General features: G+C 49.5%; 5 non-coding genes across 5 annotated transcripts; all 5 read left to right on the top strand.

Annotated features, from left to right (window-relative positions):
• The first annotated feature begins 1,018 nt into the window (after positions 1–1,018).
• Positions 1,019–1,100, top strand: trnas-aga (transfer RNA serine (anticodon AGA)). Its single transcript has one exon. It is a non-coding gene; the product is annotated as a tRNA-Ser (tRNA).
• A 7,494-nt stretch (positions 1,101–8,594) lies between these two features.
• On the top strand, positions 8,595–8,676 carry trnas-aga (transfer RNA serine (anticodon AGA)). The gene has a single exon. It is a non-coding gene; the product is annotated as a tRNA-Ser (tRNA).
• A 603-nt stretch (positions 8,677–9,279) lies between these two features.
• trnal-uaa (transfer RNA leucine (anticodon UAA)) lies at positions 9,280–9,364 on the top strand. Its single transcript has one exon. It is a non-coding gene; the product is annotated as a tRNA-Leu (tRNA).
• A 7,408-nt stretch (positions 9,365–16,772) lies between these two features.
• Positions 16,773–16,855, top strand: trnal-uaa (transfer RNA leucine (anticodon UAA)). Its single transcript has one exon. It is a non-coding gene; the product is annotated as a tRNA-Leu (tRNA).
• Positions 16,856–18,333: 1,478 nt separating this feature from the next.
• trnai-uau (transfer RNA isoleucine (anticodon UAU)) lies at positions 18,334–18,416 on the top strand. The gene has a single exon. It is a non-coding gene; the product is annotated as a tRNA-Ile (tRNA).
• The last annotated feature ends 1,433 nt before the right edge of the window (positions 18,417–19,849 follow it).

Genomic DNA, 19,849 nt, shown 5'->3' with positions numbered 1-19,849 from the left:
ATTGTAACATTCCAAATTTTAAACCTTTGGGCAACTCCTTAGAAACCTCCTTGGAAAAGTAGAACAGAAAAAAACCCAACTAAAATAATTTAAAAGATTTACTGACATATGAAGAACTGTATAACAACTTCCTGCACCAGTTCCTGGTTAGTATAGAGCTCTCTCTCTCTCTGTTTCCCTCTCCCTTTTGTGTGGGGCGCGGAGGAGGGAGAGAGTGACAGAGAGAAAGAGATTAACAGGGTTACGGACAAAAAGCGGGGGGTGGGACTGAGCACGACTGCCCTTTCACAGAGACATCACAGGCACGACGGGCCAAATGGCCTCCTTCTGTGCTGTAAGTTTTTTATGAATCCATGAAACTCAGAAAAGCTTATTAAATATGGGACATACCGACACATATAGAGAGCAGACACACATGTCAGTGTGTGAGTGTGTGTTTGAGTCTTTGTCTCAAGCACTGTATAACTACTTCCTCTACCAGGTCCTTGATAGTATAGTGGTGAGGATTCAATTCCCCGACAGGTTCTCTCTTGTGTCCCTCTCTCAGTCTCCCTCTTTGTGTCTCCCTTTCTCTCTCTCAGTCTCTCTCATTGTGTCTCCCTTTCTCTCTCTCTCTCTGTCTCTCTCTCACTCTTTGTTTCCCTCTCCTTGCTCACTCCTCCCTCTGGGTCTGGTGAATGAGCCCAGGTCTGTCCACAGCGCCATTCTTGCTCTGCGCTTCTGCAGTGAACGCCCAGCAGTGACTTTGGTCAGTTTAGTGGAGTATCCTCGCCTGTTGCACAGGTGAGCAGGGTTCTGCGATGGGGTGAAATGCATCTTTAAGATGTGAAATAGTAATTAAATTGGTTCGTGTTAAAAAGCGAGGGAGGAACATGGAAGAGTGAAAAAATGCGAGAGGAGATTGTCTCTTTGGGAATTTTCTTGAGCGGAGACTGTTCAGGGACTGAGTGCTGTTTTGCTCCAGAGCGATGGATGATTGCGATTTTATCGGAGCAACATTTCAAATCTCACAGACCCAGTAGTCGTGGCCGAGTGGTTAAGGCGATGGACTAGAAATCCATTGGGGTCTCCCCGCGCAGGTTCCAACCCTGCCGACTACGGTTCCCAGCGTTTTCATCCCACTTCTTTTCAAAATGTAAGCAAATCCCTGGAGAACTAATCCTGAGTTCAGCGGAATTCAATCCCACAACTTTCAACACCTCGAGATTTTTCTCATTTTCATTGATCTGCAAGTATTCACCAAATTTACTGTCAGAAATGGAACAAAAATCAAGCAATTTATCGACAGTATTTCTCTCTACCTGTCTGTCTCTGTCGATGTCTAAGTCACTCTGTGTTTATGTGTATGCCTGTCTGTGTACATGTGTGGCTTTCTGTTCCTGTCTGTGTGTGTCTGCCTGTCACTCAAGTAACAAGCGGGGATACTTTCCTCAGCCTTCACGTCCTTATCTGAGGAAGGATGTTCTTGCCATGGAAGGAGTTCAGCGAAGATTCACCAGGCTGATACCTGGGATGGCAGGAATGACGTATGAGGAGAGATTGGGTCGATTGGGCTTGTACTCGCTGGAGTTTAGAAGAATGAGAGGGGACCTCATTGAAACTTATAAAATTCTGACATGACTGGACAGACTAGATGCTGGAAGGATGTTCCCAATGATAGGGGAGTCCAGAACCAGGGGTCACAGTCTAAGGATAAGGGGTAAGCCATTTAGGACAGAAATGAGGAGGAATTTCTTCACCCAGAGAGCGGTGAACCTGTGGAATTCTCTACCACAGAAGGCAGTAGAGGCCAATTCATTAAATATATTCAAGAAGGAGTTGGATATATTTCTTAAGGCTAAAGGGATCAAGGGGTATGGGGAGAAGGCAGGGACAGGGTACTGAATTTGGATGATCAGCCATGATCTCATTGAATGGCGGAGCAGACTCGAGGGGCCGAATGGCCTAATCCTGCTCCTATCTTCTATGTTTCTATGTCCGTCCTAAAGTGCGGTTCCCCAGAATTGGACACAATACTCCCGCTGGGGCCGAACTAGTGTTTTATTATCTTTCGCACTTCTGCCTTCACCCCTGCCCCTCCCTCCTGGAACCACGATAGGGTTCCCCTTGTCCTCACCTTTCACCCCATCAGCCTCCACATTCAACGGATCATCCTCTGCCATTTCCGCCACCTCCAGCGTGATCCCACCACCAAACGCATCTTCCCCTCACCTCCCCTTTCAGCATTCTGTAGGGTCTACTCCCTCCGCGACATCCTAGTCCACTCCTCTACCACCCCCAGCACCCCTTCCCCTTTGCCCGGCACCTTTCTGTACATGCACAGGAGATGCAACACCTGCCCTTTTACCTCCGCCCTTCCCACTGTCCAGGGCCCCAAACACCCCTTCCAGGTGAAACAGTGATTTACTTGTACTTCTTGCAATTTAGTATACTGTATTCGCTGCTCACGATGTGGTCTCCTCTAAATTGGGGAGACCAAACGCAGATTGGGTGACTGCTTTGTGGAACACCTCCGTTCAGTCCGTAAGGGTGACCCCGAGCTTCCGGTCACCTGTCATTTCAATTCACTGCTCCATTCCCACTCGGTCCTCGCCATCCTTGGCCTCTTACACTGTTCCACGGAAGCTCAACGTAAACTCGAGGAACAGCACCTCATCTTCCGATTAGGCACTTTGCAGCCCTCTGGAAACATAGAAACATAGAAGATAGGAGCAGGAGTAGGGAATTTGGCCTCTCGAGCCTGCTCCGCCATTCAATGAGGTCATGGCTGATCATCCAAATTCAGTACCCTGTCCCTGCTTTCTCCCCATACCCCTTGATCCCTTTAGCCTTAAGAAATATATCCAACTCCTTCTTGAATATATTTAATGAATTGGCCTCAACTGCCTTCTGTGGCAGAGAATTCCACAGGTTCACCACTCTCTGGGTGAAGTAATTCCTCCTCATTTCTGTCCTAAATGGCTTACCCCTTATCCTTAGACTATGACCCCTGGTTCTGGACTCCCCGATAATCGGGAACATCCTTCCTGCATCTAGTCTGTCCATCCTGCCAGAATTTTATAAGTTTCAATGAGATCACCTCTCATTCTTGTAAACTCCAGTGAGTACAAGTCCAATCGACACAATCTCTCCTCATACGTCATTCCTGCCATCCCAGGTATCAGCCTGGTGAATCTTCGCTGCACTCCTTCTATGGCAAGAACATCCTTCAACATAGACTCAACATAGAGTTCCACAATTTCAGATCATAACCTCGGCCCCTATCACACACATATATATATGTTTGTTTGGCCCTTTTTTTTCTTCGCTCCCACATGGCAGCTGTCCTTCATTCTGCCAGCACAATTCACACCCCATCTGGAGCCATCCTTTGTTCCGTAACCTGTCCCATTACCACCTCCGCTCGCCTTGAATATCTCTTACAGTCTCTCAATGTCTCTTAATCTCTCCTGCTTTCTATCCTGTCACTGACCTTCCCTTTTGTTCTTTCAGCCCCGCCCCCTTTTCCCAGCCCCTAACTTGCTTCACAATCTGTCCCATTTCCTGCTTTTTTCCAGTTCTGACGAAAGGTCATCGACCTGAAACGTTAACTCTGTCTCTCTCTCCATGGATGCTACCCTGGCCTGCTGAGTTTTATCCAGCGTTTTCTGTTGTTATATCGAATTTTTAGCAACCGCAGTATTTTGTTATCGTATAAGTGTTTCACGATTCAATTCCCTGACTGGTTCTCTCTGTCTCTCTTTTGTCTCTCTCTCAGTCTCTCTCTTTGTGTCTCCCTTTCTCTCTCTCAGCCTCTCTCTCTCGCTCTTTGTTTCCTTCTCCTTGATCACTCCTCCCTCTGGGGCTGGTGAATGAGCCCAGGTCTGTCCACAGTGCCATTCTTGCTCTGCTCTTCTGCAGAGTGATGCGCCTCAATAACTTCAAGGCTCAAAGTTAACTGGATAACACTAGGCTTTTATTAGCAAAGAAAGATGCCTGTGTCTTCACCTAGCATTCTGCTGTTCTGCTGCAAGACAAGCCTGGGCTTGTCTTAAGTAGGGCCAGGTATGGGCGGAGCTGACACACCCAATGGGGAGAAAGGGGGCGGTGCACTATATACAATACAAGGTAAAAACACAGGAGCAGGCAATACAATATATGTAGTTAAATACAGAGTCTGATGAATGACATATTTCATCACATTCACCCCTTCTACAGATTTAGTCTGTCCGGGGGTGTGATAGTCCTCTGTGACCGACGTAACGGTTGCGGTGCCGTGGGTGCCGGCTGGGTGTCCCGGGTGACCTCCTGGGTCTCTGCCGGGGGCGCCACCGGGGTTGTTGAAGGAGTAGGTGGTGGGGGTACCGTTGGCTGGTGTTCTTCCGGGGGTGATGAAAGAATAGTGGGTGGAGTGGGTGGGTAATAGTTGTTGTGGTTGTTGTCGTTGTTGCTGTTGTTGTTGTAGTCATTGTCGTTGTTGCTGTTGTTACCGGCTGGGGCGAGGTCTTTTATGGACACAGTGTCCTCCCGTCCGTCGGCGTGCCGGACATACGCATATTGTGGGTTGGCGTGGAGCAGGTGCACTGGCTCCGTGAGAGGGTCTGTCTTGTGGCCCCTCACATGCTTCTGCAAAAGTACCGGACCTGGGGTGGAGAGCCATGACGGTATGGATACGCCTGAGGTGGATTTCCGGGGAAACACAAACATTAGCTCATGAGGCGTGGCATTAGTGGCGGTACACAATAGTGACCGTATTGAGTGGAGCACATCTGGGAGGACTTCCTGCCAGCGGGAGATAGGGAGGCCCTTGGTCCTTAGAGTTAGAGTGACTGCCCTCCATACTGTCCCGTTCTCTCGCTCCACCTGACCGTTACCCCGGGGGTTGTAGCTGGTGGTACGGCTCGTGGCAATCCCCTTGGACAGCATGTACTGGCGTAGCTCTTCACTCATGAAGGACGCCCCCCTATCCGTGTGGATATAGCTTGGCATACCAAACAGGCAGAACAGGCTGTTGAGGCATTTAATGACTGTGGCGCTGGTCATGTCTGGGCAGGGGAAGGCGAATGGGAAACGGGAGTATTCGTCCACAATGTTCAGGAAGTAAACATTGCGGTCGACAGACGGGAGGGGGCCCTTGAAATCTAAGCTAAGCCGCTCAAAGGGCCATGTAGCTTTGATTAGGTGGGCTCTATCAGGGCGGTAGAACCGAGGCTTGCAATCAGTGCAAGTGCGGCAGTTCCTGGTCAGAGACCGAACTTCCTCAATCGAGTAGGGTAAGTTGCGGGACTTTATGAAGTGGAACAGCCGTGTGACCCCTGGGTGGCAGAGGTCATTGTGGAGGGTCTGTAGCCGATCCCCGGTGGCGTTGGCACACATCCCTCGTGAGAGGGCGTCGGGGGATTCGTTAAGGGCCCCCAGCCGGTATATGATGTCATACTCGAAGGTGGAGAGCTCGATCCGCCACCTAAGAATCTTATCATTTTAAATCTTCCCCCTCTGTTTATTATTGAACATAAACGTTACCGACCGCTGGTCGGTAAGTAGGGTGAAGCGTTTGCCGGCTAGGTAGTGCCGCCAGTGGCGCACTGCCTCCACGATGGCTTGGGCCTCCTTTTCCACGGAGGAGTGTCTGATCTTGGGCCCCTGGAGGGTCCTCGAGAAGAAAGCTACGGGCCGCCCCGCCTGGTTGAGGGTGGCCACCAAGGCAAAGTCAGACGCATCACTTTCCACTTGAAAGGGAGTGTTCTCGTCCACTGCCTGTAGCGTGGCCCGCTCAATATCCTTCTTAATGCTTTTGAAGGCAGCATGGGCCTCAGCAGAGAGCGGGAAAGAGGATGCTTTCAAGAGGGGGTGGGCTTTATCGGAGTAGTTAGGGACCCATTGGGCATAATACGAGAATAACCCCAGGCACCTTTTCAGGGCTTTGGGAGTGTTGGGCAGGGGCAGCTCCCGTAGGGGGCGCAATTGGTCGGGGTCTGGTCCGATTTCCCCATTCTCCACCACACTGCCTAGTATGCAGAGGCGCGTGGTGTTGAAAATGCACTTGTCCTCGTTGTAGGTGAGGTTGAGTTTTTGTGCGGTTTTCAGAAACCTCGCGAGGTTTGAGTCGTGGTCCTGTTGGTTGTGGCCGCAGATGGTGACGTTGTCGAGATAGAGGAAGGTTGCCTGCAAGTGGTACCATGCGGTCCATCTCCCTCTGAAAGACCGAGACCCCATTCGTCACCCCAAAGGGGACTCTGAGGAACTGGTAGAGGCGTCCGTTTGCCTCGAAGGCGGTGTACGAACGGTCCTCTGGTCTGATAGGGAGCTGGTGGTACGCAGACTTGAGGTCGATAGTGGAGAACACCCGGTATTGGGCAATTTGGTTCACCATCTCGGATATGCGGGGTAGCGGGTAGGCGTCTAGTTGGGTATAGATGTTGACTGATTGACTATAGTCAATCACCATCCGCTTCTTCTCGCTACCCCTCACCACCACCACTTAGGCGTGCCACGGGCTGTTGCTGCGTTCAATAATGCGCTCCCTCAGGAGCCTGTCTACCTCGGTCGCGATAAACCGCCTGTCCTCCCAGCTGTACCTCCTGCTTTTGGTCGCTATTGGCCGGCAGTTAGGGGTAAGGTTCGCGAATAGCGAAGACGGCTTTACCTTCAGGGTAGCCAGACCGCACACTGTGAGGGGCGGCTGGGTCCCACCGAAATTGAATGTGATGCTTTGGTGGTGGCACTGAAAATCCAGGCCCAAGATCACGCTCACACATAAATCCTTCATAATTAACAGTTTAAAATTATTATATACAGTGCCTTTAACGGACAATCGTACCGCGCAGTAACCCGCAATAGTTGATATCTGGGTTTTGTCGGCCATAGAGATCGTGCCCTGAGTAGGGACTATAGTTAGAGAGAGTCGTTGTACCAGACCAGGGTGAATGAAGCTCTCCGTGCTCCCGCTGTCAATTAAACATTTAACCTTGCACCCGTTTACCTCGATGTCCACCATCGATTTGGATAGTGGGTGCGGTCTGGACTGGCCCACTGTGATCGACGCCATTGTAGGGCCCTGATCGGGACAAGATGGTGGGCCACACGAGGCCGGGTAAGATGGCATCCACGATGTCTGCTCGCGAGATGGCGGACCCCACAAGGTCGGACAAGATGGCATCCAAGATGGCCACTCCCACGGCGCGCACGCGGCGGTGGCGGGTTTGCCTGTGGGGTTCCCTCTGCACACCTTCCCAAAGTGCCCCTTCTTACTGCACTTACAGCAGGTGGTGCCTTTCGCCGGGCACAGGTTCCTGGTGTGCTTCGGCTGCCCGCAGAAGTAGCATTTGGGGCCCCGATGCGTCGCGGCGGTCGTAGGGCTTCTGGGGGGAGAGCAGGGCCCCGACGGTGTTGGGCTACCGGGCGGAGAAGATGTCTTCCAACATGGCGGCACCCTTGGTGTGTACGAGGCGGCGTGGGCTGCGCGGCCTGAAGAGTAGGAGTCAGAGTTCTTCTGAGCCACATCCAGCGATCGCGCTGTGTCCACAGCCTGTGTCAGATCTAGGCCCGTTTTCTCTAGCAGTCTCTGCCGGATGTAATTAGAGCTAAGGCCTGCGATAAAGGCATCCCGAATAAGCTCGTCTGTGTATACCGTGGCTTTCATGTCTTTGCATTTGCAGTCTTTGCCATAGCACTTTTAGGGTGACTAGAAAGTCCTCTCGCGACTCTCCGGGTCGCTGTGTGCAGGTAGCAAGCAGATGCCTGGCGTACACCTCGTTGGTAGGCTGCTGATAGTGGGCCTTTAGAATGTTGCAGGCATCCAGGGAGGTGGCGGCGTCTTGGATGAGTGGAAAAACCCGGTGGCTTACCCGATTCTGCAGGATCCCAAGTTTCACATCTCCGGTGGCTCTAGAGGCTGTGACGGCTTCAGAGTTGGCCATAAAAAATTCCAAGCACTGGAACCAGTGTCCAAACCGTGCCGATGCATCCGAAGCATGCGGGTCCAAATCCAAGCATTCCGGTTTCAAAAGTTGATCCATCGTTGAAAGTTTGCTAATAAAATTGATGCGCCTCAATAACTTCAAGGCTCAAAGTTAACTGGATAAAACTAGGCTTTTATTAGCAAAGAAAGATGCCTGTGTCTTCACCTAGCATTCTGCTGTTCTGCTGCAAGACAAGCCTGGGCTTGTCTTAAGTAGGGCCAGGTATGGGCGGAGCCGACACTCCCAATGGGGAGAAAGGGGGCGGTGCACTATATACAATACAAGGTAAAAACACAGGAGCAGGCAATACAATATATGTAGTTAAATACAGAGTCTGATGAATGACATATTTCATCACACAGAGAACGCCCAGCAGTGACTTTGGTCAGTTTAGTGGAGTATCCCCACCTGTTGCACGGTTGAGTGGGGCTCTGCGATGGGGCAAAATGCATCTTTAAGATGTGAAATAGTATTTAAATTGGTTTGTGTTAAAAGGCGAGGGAGGAACATGGAAGAGTAAAAAATTGTGAGAGGAGATTGTCTCTTTGAGAATGTTCTTGAGCGGAGACTGTTCAGGGACTGAGTGCTGTTTTGCTCCAGAGCGATGGATGATTGCGATTTTATCTGAGCAACATTTAAAGTCTGACAGACCCAGTAGTCGTGGCCGAGTGGTTAAGGCGATGGACTAGAAATCCATTGGGGTCTCCCCGCGCAGGTTCGAATCCTGCCGACTACGGTTCCTGCATTTTTCATTCCATTTCATTTCAAAATGTAACCAAATCCCTGGAGAACTAATCTTGAATTAAATCCCACAACTTTCAACACCTCGAGATTTTTCTCGTTTTCATTGGTCTGCAAGTATTCACAAAATTTATGGTCAGAAATGGAACAACAATCAGGCAAATTACCGACAGTGTTTCTCTCTACCTGCCTGTCTCTCTCGATGTCTAAGTCACTCTATGTGTGTGTCTGTGTTGATGTGTATGTCTGTCTGTGTACATGTGGGACTTTCTGTTTCTGTCTGTGTGTGTCTGCCGGTCACTCGGGTAACAAGCGGGGATAATTTCCTCAGCCTTCACCTCCTTCCTAAAGTGTGCTTCCCCAGAATTGGACACAATACTCCAGCTGGGGCCGAACTAGTGTTTTATTTAGGTTTAGCATAACTTCCTGGCTTGTGTACTCTGTGCCTCCATTTACAAAGCCCAGGATCCCATCTGCTTCATTAACTGCTTTGTTAACCTGTCCTGTCACCGAGGAAATCTCTGCTCTGCTCAACTCTGTGGCAGGGTGGGGCTTGAAGCCCCGGTTCTCACAGAGACAGTCCCTACAGGTGACTAGCACCAGGATGGCCGAGTGGTTAAGGCGGTCGGACTTAAAATCTACTGGGTTTATACCTGTGTGGGTTCGAGCCCCACTCCTGTGTAACTCTTTAATTTAAGACCTATTTCCTTTCATCCTGCTCAATGACACTCATTTGTCATCAGCTGAATCTCCATGCAAACAAACAATGAGATGTTTATAGATACGGAAGGAAAGATTTCATATTTACATGTAATTCTTAAAGTGCTATTTTGGAATCTGCTGAATCTGTATTTTTGCTCACTCTCAACTAACAAAGAGAAGTAATCGTAAAATGTTTTTATATCTTTCAGTCTCCACCTCTGTCTCACTATCTGTCTCTCTGTCTCCCTCTCATTCTGTCACTCTCTTTCTGTCTCTCTGTTACACATTTGTCATACGCCTCCTTTTTTGTCTCTCACTCTGTCTGTCTCTCTGCCTGTCTCTCTGTCTCTGTATGTCTCTCTGTCTTTGTCTGTCTGTCTGACTGTCTTTCTCTGTCTGTCACTCTGTCTCTGTATGTCTCTCTGTCTTTGTCTGTCTGTCTCTCTCTGTCTTTCTCTCTGTCTGTCTCTGTCTCTGTATGTCTCTCTGTCTGTCTGTCTCTCTTTCTGTCTCTCTGTGTCTTTCTCTCTGTCTTTCTGTCTCTATGTCTCTCTGTCTTTCTCTGTCTGGCTCTCTGTCTTGCTCTGTCTGTCTCTGTCTTTGTCTGTCTGTCTGTCTGACTGTCTTTCTCTGTCTGTCACTCTGTCTCTGTATGTCTCTCTGTCTTTCTCTGTCCGTCTCTCTGTCTTGCTCTGTTTGTCTCTGTCTCTGTATGTCTCTCTGTCTGTCTGTCTCTCTTTCTGTCTCTCTCTGTCTTTCTCTCTGTCTTTCTGTCTCTGTATGTCTCTCTGTCTTTCTCTGTCTGGCTCTCTCTCTCTCTCTGTATGTCTCTCTGTCAGTCTCTGTCTGGCTCTCTCTCTCTCTCTGTATGTCTCTCTGTCAGTCTCTCTCTCTCTCTCTCTCTGCCTTTCTCCGTCTGTCACTCTGTCGCTGTCTGTCTCTCTCTCTGTCTCACTCTGCCCAGGTCTGTTCACAGGTCGATTCTTGCTCTGACAGCCTTCGCGTTCATCAATTCCTCGTTAGTATAGTTGTGAGTATCTCCGTCTGTTACGCGGGAGACTGGGGTTCAATTTCCCGACGGGGAGGAAGCATTTTTAACATCTCTGTCTGTAGGTGTCTCTGTCTGTTTCTCTCTCTGTGTCTCTCTCTGTATGGCTCTTTGTCTGTCTCTGTCTGTTTCTCTCTTTCTGTCTCTGTCTTTTTCTCTCTTTCTGTCTGTCTCTGTCTGTTTCTCTCCGTCTGTCTCTGTCTGTCTCTGTCTCTCACCCTCTGTCTCTCTCTCTGTGAGTGTCTCTCTCTTTGTCTGTCTCTCTCTGTCTATCTCTCTCTCTGTGTATGGCTCTCTGACTGTTTCTCTCTGTCTGTCTCTCTCTGTCTTTCTCTCTGTCTGTTTCTCTGTCTTTCTCTCTCTGTGTCTGTCTCTTTCTCTCTGTCTCTGTCTTTGTCCCTGTCTCTCTGCCTCTCTCTGTCTTTCTCATTTGTCAAGTTCTGTTCACAGCTCGATTCTTACTTTGGCAAACTGCATGTGTCAGTTCCTAGTTAGTATGGTGGTGAGTATCTTTGCCTGTCACGCAGAAGACCGGGTTTCAATTCCCCAATGGGGAGGACGAGTTTATCATTCCAAATTTTAAACCTTTGGCCAACTCCTTAAAAACCACCTTGGAAAAGTAGAACTGAAAGAAATCAACTAAAATAATTTTGAAAGATTTACTGGCATACGAAGAACTGTATAACTACTTCCTGCACCAGTTCCTCGTTAGTATAGAGCTCTCTCTCTCTCTCTGTTTCCCTCTCTCTCTCTCTGTTTCCCTCTCCCTTTTGTGTGGGGCGCGGAGGAGGGAGAGAGTGACAGAGAAAAAGAGATCAACAGGGTTACGGACTGTCTGTCTGTCTCTCTCTTTGTCCTCTCTATCTTTGTGTCTCTCTTTCTTTGTCCTCTCTATCTTTGTGTCTCTCTCTTTGTCCTCTCTATCTTTGTGTCTCTCTTTCTTTGTCTGTCTCCGTCTTTCTGTCTGTGTCTCTCTCTCTGCCTCTCTCTGTTTCTCTCTCACTCTTTGTTTCCCTTGATGTGCCTCAATAATTCCGAGACTTGATGTTAGCGAAACAAAACAAGGCTTTTATTAACTTAGAAAGTAACACGTAAGAGAGAGAGGTATCTTCCTTCTGGAGACTGAGGCCAGACTGAGCTAGCTTACAAAAGGGGCCAGGTATGGGCGGAGCCCTACACACACAGCACATTCCAGCACATTCCAATAAACAGTACAATGAGGACTGGGGGAAGGGAAATGACACTGAAACCGACCACAGTCACAGGCAGTGATGAATGGAATATTTCATCACATTCACCCCTTCTATGGATTTAGTCTGTTCGGGGGTTTGATAGTCCTCTGCGACCGACGTGGCTGTTGTGGTGCCGCGGGTGTCGGCTGGGTGTCCCCGGTAGTCTCCTGGGTCTCTGCCGGGGGTGCCGCCAGGGTTGTTGAAGGGGTAGTTGGTGGGGGTGCCGTTGGTCGATGTTCTTCCGGGGGTGATGAAAGAGTAGTGGGTGGGTAAGAGTTGCTGTGATCGTTGTTGTTGCTATTGCCGTGGTTGTTGTCGATGCCGGCTGGGGCGACGTCTTTTATGGACACGGTGTCCTCCCTTCCATCGGCGTGCCAGACATATGCGTATTGGGGGTTGGCATGGAGTAGGTGTACTGGCTCCATGAGAGGGTCCGTCTTGTGGCCCCTCACATGCCTTCGCACGAGTACCGGACCTGGGGTGGAGAGCCATGACGGCATGGATATGCCTGAGGTGGATTTCCGGGGAAAGACAAACATTCGTTCATGAGGCGTGGCATTAGTGGCCGTACACAATAGCGACCGTATCGAATGGAGCACATCCAAGAGGACTTCCTGCCAGCGGGAGATAGGGAGGCCCTTGGTCCTTAGAGCTAGAGTGACTGCTTTCCATACTGTCCCGTTCTCTCGCTCCACTTGGCCGTTACCCCGGGGGTTGTAGCTGGTGGTACGGCTCGTGGCGATCCCCTTGGACAGCATGTACTGGCGTAGCTCTTCACTCATGAAGGACACCCCCCTATCCGTATGGATGTAGCTCGGCATACCGAACAGGCAGAACAGGCTGTTGAGGCATTTAATGACCGTGGCGCTGGTCATGTCTGGGCAGGGGAAGGCGAATGGGAACCGGGAGTATTCGTCCACAATGTTCAGGAAGTAAACATTGCGGTCGACGGACGGGAGGGGGCCCTTGAAATCTAAGCTGAGCCGCTCAAAGGGCCGTGTAGCTTTGATTAAGTGGGCTCTATCTGGGCGGTAGAACCGAGGCTTGCACTCAGCGCAAGTGCGGCAGTTCCTGGTCAGAGACCGAACTTCCTCAATTGAGTAGGGTAAGTTACAGGACTTTATGAAGTGGAACAGCCGCGTGACCCCTGGGTGGCAGAGGTCGTTGTGGAGGGTCTGTAGCCGATCCCCGGTGGCGCTGGCACACATCCCTCGTGAGAGGGCGTCAGGGGATTCGTTAAGGGCCCCTGGCCGGTAAATGATGTCGTACTCGAAGGTGGAGAGCTCGATCCGCCACCTAAGAATCTTATCATTTTTAATCTTCCCCCTCTGTTTATTATTGAACATAAACGCTACCGACCGCTGGTCGGTAAGTAGGGTGAAGCGTTTGCCGGCTAGGTAGTGGCGCCAGTGGCGCACTGCCTCCACGATGGCTTGGGCCTCCTTTTCCACGGAGGAGTGTCTGATCTCAGGCCCTTGGAGGGTCCTTGAGAAGAAAGCTACGGGCCGCCCCGCCTGGTTGAGGGTGGCTGCCAAGGCGAAGTCAGACGCATCACTTTCCACTTGAAATGGAGTGTTCTCGTCCACTGCCTGTAGCGTGGCCTGCTCAATATCCTGCTTAATGCTTTTGAAGGTGGCGTGGGCCTCAGCAGAGAGCGGAAAAGAGGATGCTTTCAAGAGGGGGCGGGCTTTGTCGGAGTAGTTGGGGACCCATTGGGAATAATAAGAAAATAACCCCAGGCACCTTTTCAGGGCTTTGGGAGTGTTGGGCAGGGGCAGCTCCCGTAGGGGGCGCAATCGGTCGGGGTCTGGTCCGATTTCCCCATTCTCCACCACGCTGCCTAGTATGCAGAGGCGCGTGGTGTTGAAAACGCACTTGTCCTCGTTGTAGGTGAGGTTGAGTTTTTGTGCAGTTTCCAGGAACCTCTCGAGGTTCGAGTTGTGATCCTGCTGATTGTGGCCGCAGATGGTGACGTTGTCGAGGTAGGGGAAGGTTGCCTGCAAGTGGTGGTCATTGACCATGCGGTCCATCTCCCTCTGAAAAACCGAGACCCCATTCGTCACCCCAAAGGGGACTCTGAGGAATTGGTAGAGGCGTCCGTTTGCCTCGAAGGCAGTGTACGGGCGGTCCTCTGGTCTGATAGGGAGCTGGTGGTACGCTGACTTGAGGTCGATGGTGGAGAACACCCGGTATTGGGCGATTTGGTTCACCATTTCTGATATGCGGGGTAGCGGGTAGGCGTCTAGTTGGGTGTACCTGTTGATTGTTTGACTATAGTCGATCACCATCCATTTCTTCTCGCTACCCCTTACCACTACCACTTGGGCGCGCCACGGGCTGTTGCTGCGTTCAATAATGCGCTCTTTCAGGAGCCTGTCTACCTCGGTCGCGATAAACCGCCTGTCCTCCCAGCTGTACCTCCTGCTTTTGGTCGCTATTGGCCGGCAGTTAGGGGTAAGGTTCGCGAATAGCGAAGGCGGCTTTACCTTCAGGGTAGCCAGACCGCACACTGTGAGGGGCGGCTGGGACCCACCGTACTTGAGCGTGATGCTTTGGTGGTTGCACTGGAAATCCAGGCCCAAGATCACGCTCGCACATAGGTTCTTCATGATTAATACTTTAAAATTATCGTATACAGTTCCGTTAATGCCCAATTGTACCGTGCAGTAACCCAGAATGGTCGATGTCTGGGTTTTATCAGCCATAGAGATGGTACCCTGAGCAGGGACCACCTTTAGGGAGAGTTGCTGTGCCAGTTCAGGGTGGATAAAACTCTCCGTGCTTCCACTGTCAATTAAACATTTAACCCGGCACCCGTTTACCTCGATGTCCACCATTGATTTGGATAGCGGGTGCGGCCTGGTCTGGTCCACTGTGACCAATGCCACTGTAGGGCCCTGATCGATACAAGATGGCATCCACGCTGTCTGCTCATAAGATGGCGGACCCCACGAGGTCGGGCAAGATGGCGTCCAAGATGGCCGCTCCCACGGCGCACACGCGGCGGTGGCGGGTTTTCCGGCGGTTGGTTTTCCGGCGGGGTTCCCTCTGCACACCTTCCCAAAGTGCCCCTTCTTACCGCACTTAAAGCAGGTGGTGCCTTTCGCCGGGCACAGGTTTCTGGTGTGTTTTGGCTGCCCGCAGAAGTAGCAGTTGGGTCCCTGACGCGTCGCGGCTGTCGTAGGGCTTCTGGGGGGAGAGCGGGGCCCCGCCGGTGTCGGGCTGCCGGGCGGGGAAGATGCCTTCCAAGATGGCGGCGCCCTCGGTGCACACGTGGCGGCATGGACGGCGCGGGCTGAAGAGTAGGCGTCCGAGTTTCTCTGGGCCACATCCAGGGATCGCGCGGTGTCCGCAGCCTGTTTCAGGTCCAACCCCGTTTTTTCCAGCAGTCTTTGCCGGATGTAAGTGGAGCTGAGGCCTGTGATAAAGGCATCGCGAACAAGCTCGTCAGTGTACACTGCGGCTTTTACATCTCGGCACTTGCAGTCTTTGCCAAGCATTTTCAGGGTGCTTAGGAACTCCTCCACCGATTCCCCAGGTCGCTGTGCGCGAGTAGCGAGCAGATGCCTAGCATACACCTCATTCGTAGGCTGCTGGTAATGCGCCTTTAAGATGTCGCAGGCGGCCAGGTACGTATCGGCGTCTTGGATGAGGGGGTAAACCCGGTGGCTTACCCAATTCCACAGAATTCCGAGTCTCATCCTCGCAGCGTCCGTAGCGTCTTTGACGGCTGCGGAATTGTCCAGGAAGAATTCCATACACTCAAACCAGTGTCCGAAGCGTGCTGATGCGTCCGGAGCATGTTGATCCAAATCCAAACGTTCGGGTTTCAGGAGTTGATCCATAGTGTTGAAAAATAAGTTAATAAAATTGATGTGCCTCAATAATTCCGAGACTCGATGTTAGCGAAACAAAACAAGGCTTTTATTAACTTAGAAAGTAACACGTAAGAGAGAGAGGTATCTTCCTTCTGGAGACTGAGGCCAGACTGAGCTAGCTTACAAAAGGGGCCAGGTATGGGCGGAGCCCTACACACACAGCACATTCCAGCACATTCCAATAAACAATACAATGAGGACTGGGGGAAGGGAAATGACACTGAAACCGACCACAGTCACAGGCAGTGATGAATGGAATATTTCATCACATCCCTCTCCTTGCTCACTCCTCCCTCTGGGTCTGGTGAATGAGCCCAGGTCTGTTCACTGCGCGATTCTTGCTCTGTGCTTAGCAGAGACTGCACAGCAGTGTCTTCCGTCAGTTCCTTGTAAAATATAGTGAAGTATCCCCACTTGTTACGTGGGAGACCGGGGCTCTAATTCCTCAAACGGGATGTGAGCATTTCTAAGATATCAGTCTGTAATGATGTATCCCAGTGTAAATTCAAGTTAAAAAGCTACAGTGAAAAACAGAAGAGTGAAAATTGCGAGAGAGGATTGTCTCTTTAAAAGTTTCTTCAATATAGACTGTTTCGGGGCGAAGTGCTCTTATGGTATAGAGTGATGGATGATTGCGATTTTATCTGGGCAACATTTAACGTCTCACAGACCTAGTAGTCATGGCTGAGTGGTTGAGGCGTTGGACTAGAAATCCATTGGGGTCTCTCTGTGCAGTTTTGAATCCTGCCGACTACAGTTCCAGCATTTTTCATCCCATTTCATTTCAAAATGTAACCAAATCCCTGGAGAACTAATCCTGAGTTGGGCGGAATTAAATCCCACACTTTTCAACACCTCAAAGTTTTTCACTTTTTCATTGTGCAAGTATGCACAAAATATATGGTCGGAAATAGAACCACAATCAGGCAAATCAGGGTTTAAACTAATTTGGCAGTGGTCCATCCTTTCCTCGCATTTCTGGTATCATCCTTGTAAATCTTCTCTGTACCCTCTCTGTGTCTGTGTGTCTCTCTGTGTCGGTCTGTGTGTCTCTCTCTGTGTCTGTGTGTCTGTCTGTGTCTGTGTGTTTATGTGTGTGTCTCGCTATGTCTGTGTGTCTGTCTGTGTCTGTGTGACTATGTGTGTGTCTCGCTCTGCTCTGCTCAACTCTGTGGCAAGGTGAAGCTTGAAGGCCCGATTCTCTCAGACACAGTCCACAAGCAATCCCAACACCAGGATGGCCGAGTGGTTAAAGTGTTGGACTTAAAATCCAATGGGTTTATAACCACGTGCGTTCAAACCCCACTCCTAGTAACTCTTTAATTTAAGATCCATTTCCTTTCATTCTGCTGATTCTCCAACAAACAATGAGATGTTTATAGATATGGAAAGAAAGATCCCATATGTAATTCTTAGTGATATTTTGTCATCTGCTGAATCTGCATTTTTCTCTCTCTCTCTGTAACTCTCAACTAACAAAGAGAAGGGATCGTGAAATGTTTTTACGTCTTTCAGTCTCCACCTCTCTCTGTCTCACTATCTGTTTCCATCTCATTCTCTCACTCTCTTTTTCTCTCTCTTTCTGTCTCTCACTGTCTGTGTCTCTCTGTCTATCTCTCTCTGTATGGTCCTCTGTCTTTCTCTGCCTGTCTCTGGCCCTCTCTGTCTGTCTCTCTCTGTCTTTCTCTCTCTGTCTCTTTCTCTGTCTTTCTCTCTCTGTCTGTCTCTCTCTCTGATTGTCTCTCCCTTTCTCTCTTTGTCCCTGTCTCTCTCTCTGTCTCTCTCTGTCTTTCTCATTTGTCCAGTTGTGTTCACAGCTCGATTCTTGCTCTGGCAAGCTCTGCACATGTCATTTCCTCGTTAGCCTGCTCCGCCATTTAATGAGATCATGGTTGATCGTCCAAACTCAGTACCCTGCCCCTGCCTTCTCCCCATACCCCTTGATCCCTTTAGCCTTAAGAAATATATCCAACTCCGTCTTGAATATATTTAATGAATTGGCCTCCACTGCCTTCTGTGGTAGAGAGTTCCACAAGTTCACCACTCTCTGGGTGAAGAAATTCCTCCTCATCTCTGTCCTAAAAGTCACACAAACCCAGTAGTCGTGGCCAAGTGGTTAAAGCGATGGACTAGAAATTCATTGGGGTCTCCCCACGCAAGTTTGAATGCTGCCGACGACGATTCCAACATTTTTCAAATCATTTCAAAATGCAACAAAGTCCCTGGAGAACTAATCCTGAGTTAGGCGGAATTAAATCCCACAACTTTCAACACCTCGTGATTTTTCTCGTTTTCATTGATCTGCAAGTATTCAGCAAATATACGGTCGGAAATAGAACAGAATTCAGGCAAATTACTGACAGTGTTTCTCTCTACCTGTCTGTCTCTCTCTCTCTCGATATCTAAGTCACTCTATGTGTGTGTCTGTGTTGATGTGTATGTCTGTCTGTGTACATGTGGGACTTTCTGTTTCTGTCTGTGTGTCTGCCGGTCACTCGGGTAACAAGCGGGGATACTTTCCTCAGCCTTCACCTCCTTCCTAAAGTGTGCTTCCCCAGAATTGGACACAATACTCCAGCTGGGACCGAACTAGTGTTTTATTTAGGTTTAGCATAACTTCCTGGCTTGTGTACTCTGTGCCTCCATTTATAAAGCCCAGGATCCCATCTGCTTTATTAACTGCTTTGTTAACCTGTCCTGTCACCGAGGAAATCTCTGCTCTGCTCAACTCTGTGGCAGGGTGGGGCTTGAAGCCCCGATTCTCACAGAGACAGCCTACAAATGTTAACAGCACCAGGATGGCCGAGTGGTTAAGGCGTTGGACTTATGATCCAGTGGGTTTATGCCCTCGCGGGTTTGAACCCCACTCCTGGTAACTCTTTAATTTAAGATCCATTTCCTTTCATCCTGCTCAACGACACTCATTTGTCATCTGCTGATTCTCCAACAAACAATGAGATATTTTTGATATGGAAAGAAATAGCTCGCAGGTAATTCTTAAAGTGCTATTTTGGCATCTGCTGAATCTGCATTATTCTCTCACTCTCTCTGTCACTCTCAACTAATGAAGCAAAGGGATCGTGAAATGTTTTTACATCTTTCAGTCTCCACCTCTCTCTGTCTGACTAGTGGTTTCCATCTCATTCTCTCACTCTCTTTTTCTCTCTCTTTCTGTCTCTGTTGCACATTTGTCATGCGCCTCCTTTTTTGTCTCTCACTCTGTCTGTCTCTCTGTCTGTCTCTCTCTCTCTGAATGTCTCTGTGTCTGTCTCTCTCTTTATCTCTCTCTGTATGGCTCTCTGTCTGTTTCTCTCTGTCTGTTTCTTTCTGTCTGTCTCTGTTTGTTTCTCTCTGTCTGTCTCTGTCTGTTTCTCTCTGTCTGTCTCTGTCTGTTTCTCTCTGTCTGTCTCTGTCTGTTTCTCTCTGTCTCTGTCTGTTTCTCTCTGTCTGTCTCTGTCTGTTTCTCTCTGTCTGTCTCTGTCTGTTTCTCTCTGTCTGTCTCTGTCTGTTTCTCTCTGTCTCTGTCTGTTTCTCTCTGTCTGTCTCTGTCTGTTTCTCTCTGTCTGTCTCTGTCTGTTTCTCTCTGTCTGTCTCTGTCTGTTTCTCTGTCTGTCTCTGTCTGTTTCTCTATGTCTGTCTCTGTCTGTTTCTCTCTGTCTGTCTCTGTCTGTTTCTCTCTGTCTGTCTCTGTCTGTTTCTCTCTGTCTGTCTCTGTCTGTTTCTCTATGTCTGTCTCTGTCTGTTTCTCTATGTCTGTCTCTGTCTGTTTCTCTCTGTCTGTCTCTTTCTCCCTGTCTGTCTCTGTCTGTTTCTCTCTGTCTGTCTCTGTTTGTTTCTCTCTGTCTGTCTCTGTCTGTTTCTCTCTGTCTGTCTCTGTCTGTTTCTCTCTGTCTGTTTCTCTCTGTCTGTCTCTGTTTGTTTCTCTCAGTATGTCTGTGTCTTTCTCTCTCTGACTGCCTCTCTCTTTGTCGCTGTCACTGTCTTTGTCCTTGTCTCTCTCTCTGCCTTTCTCATTTGTCAAGTTCTGTGCACAGCTCGATTCTTGCTCTGGCAAACTGTATGTATCACTTCATCATTAGTATTGTGGTGAGTATCCCCGCCTGTCACGTGGGAGACCGGCGTTCAATTCCCTGACAGGGAGGATGATTTTAACATTCCAAATTTTAAACCTTTGGGCAACCCCTTAAAAACCTCCTTGGAAAAGTAGAACAGAAAAAAAATCAACTAAAGTAATTTTAAAAGATTTACTGTCATACGAAGAACTGTGTAACAACTCCTGCACCAGTTCCTCGTTAGTATAGAGCTCTC

Source organism: Somniosus microcephalus, unplaced genomic scaffold (assembly GCF_052327205.1).
Source record: "Somniosus microcephalus isolate GS21.2 unplaced genomic scaffold, FLI_Smic_1.0 scaffold119, whole genome shotgun sequence".
NCBI classification, from domain to species: domain Eukaryota; kingdom Metazoa; phylum Chordata; class Chondrichthyes; order Squaliformes; family Somniosidae; genus Somniosus; species Somniosus microcephalus.
The sequence above is the reverse complement of the archived record's forward strand: the minus strand, read 5'-3'. Positions and strand labels throughout refer to the sequence as shown.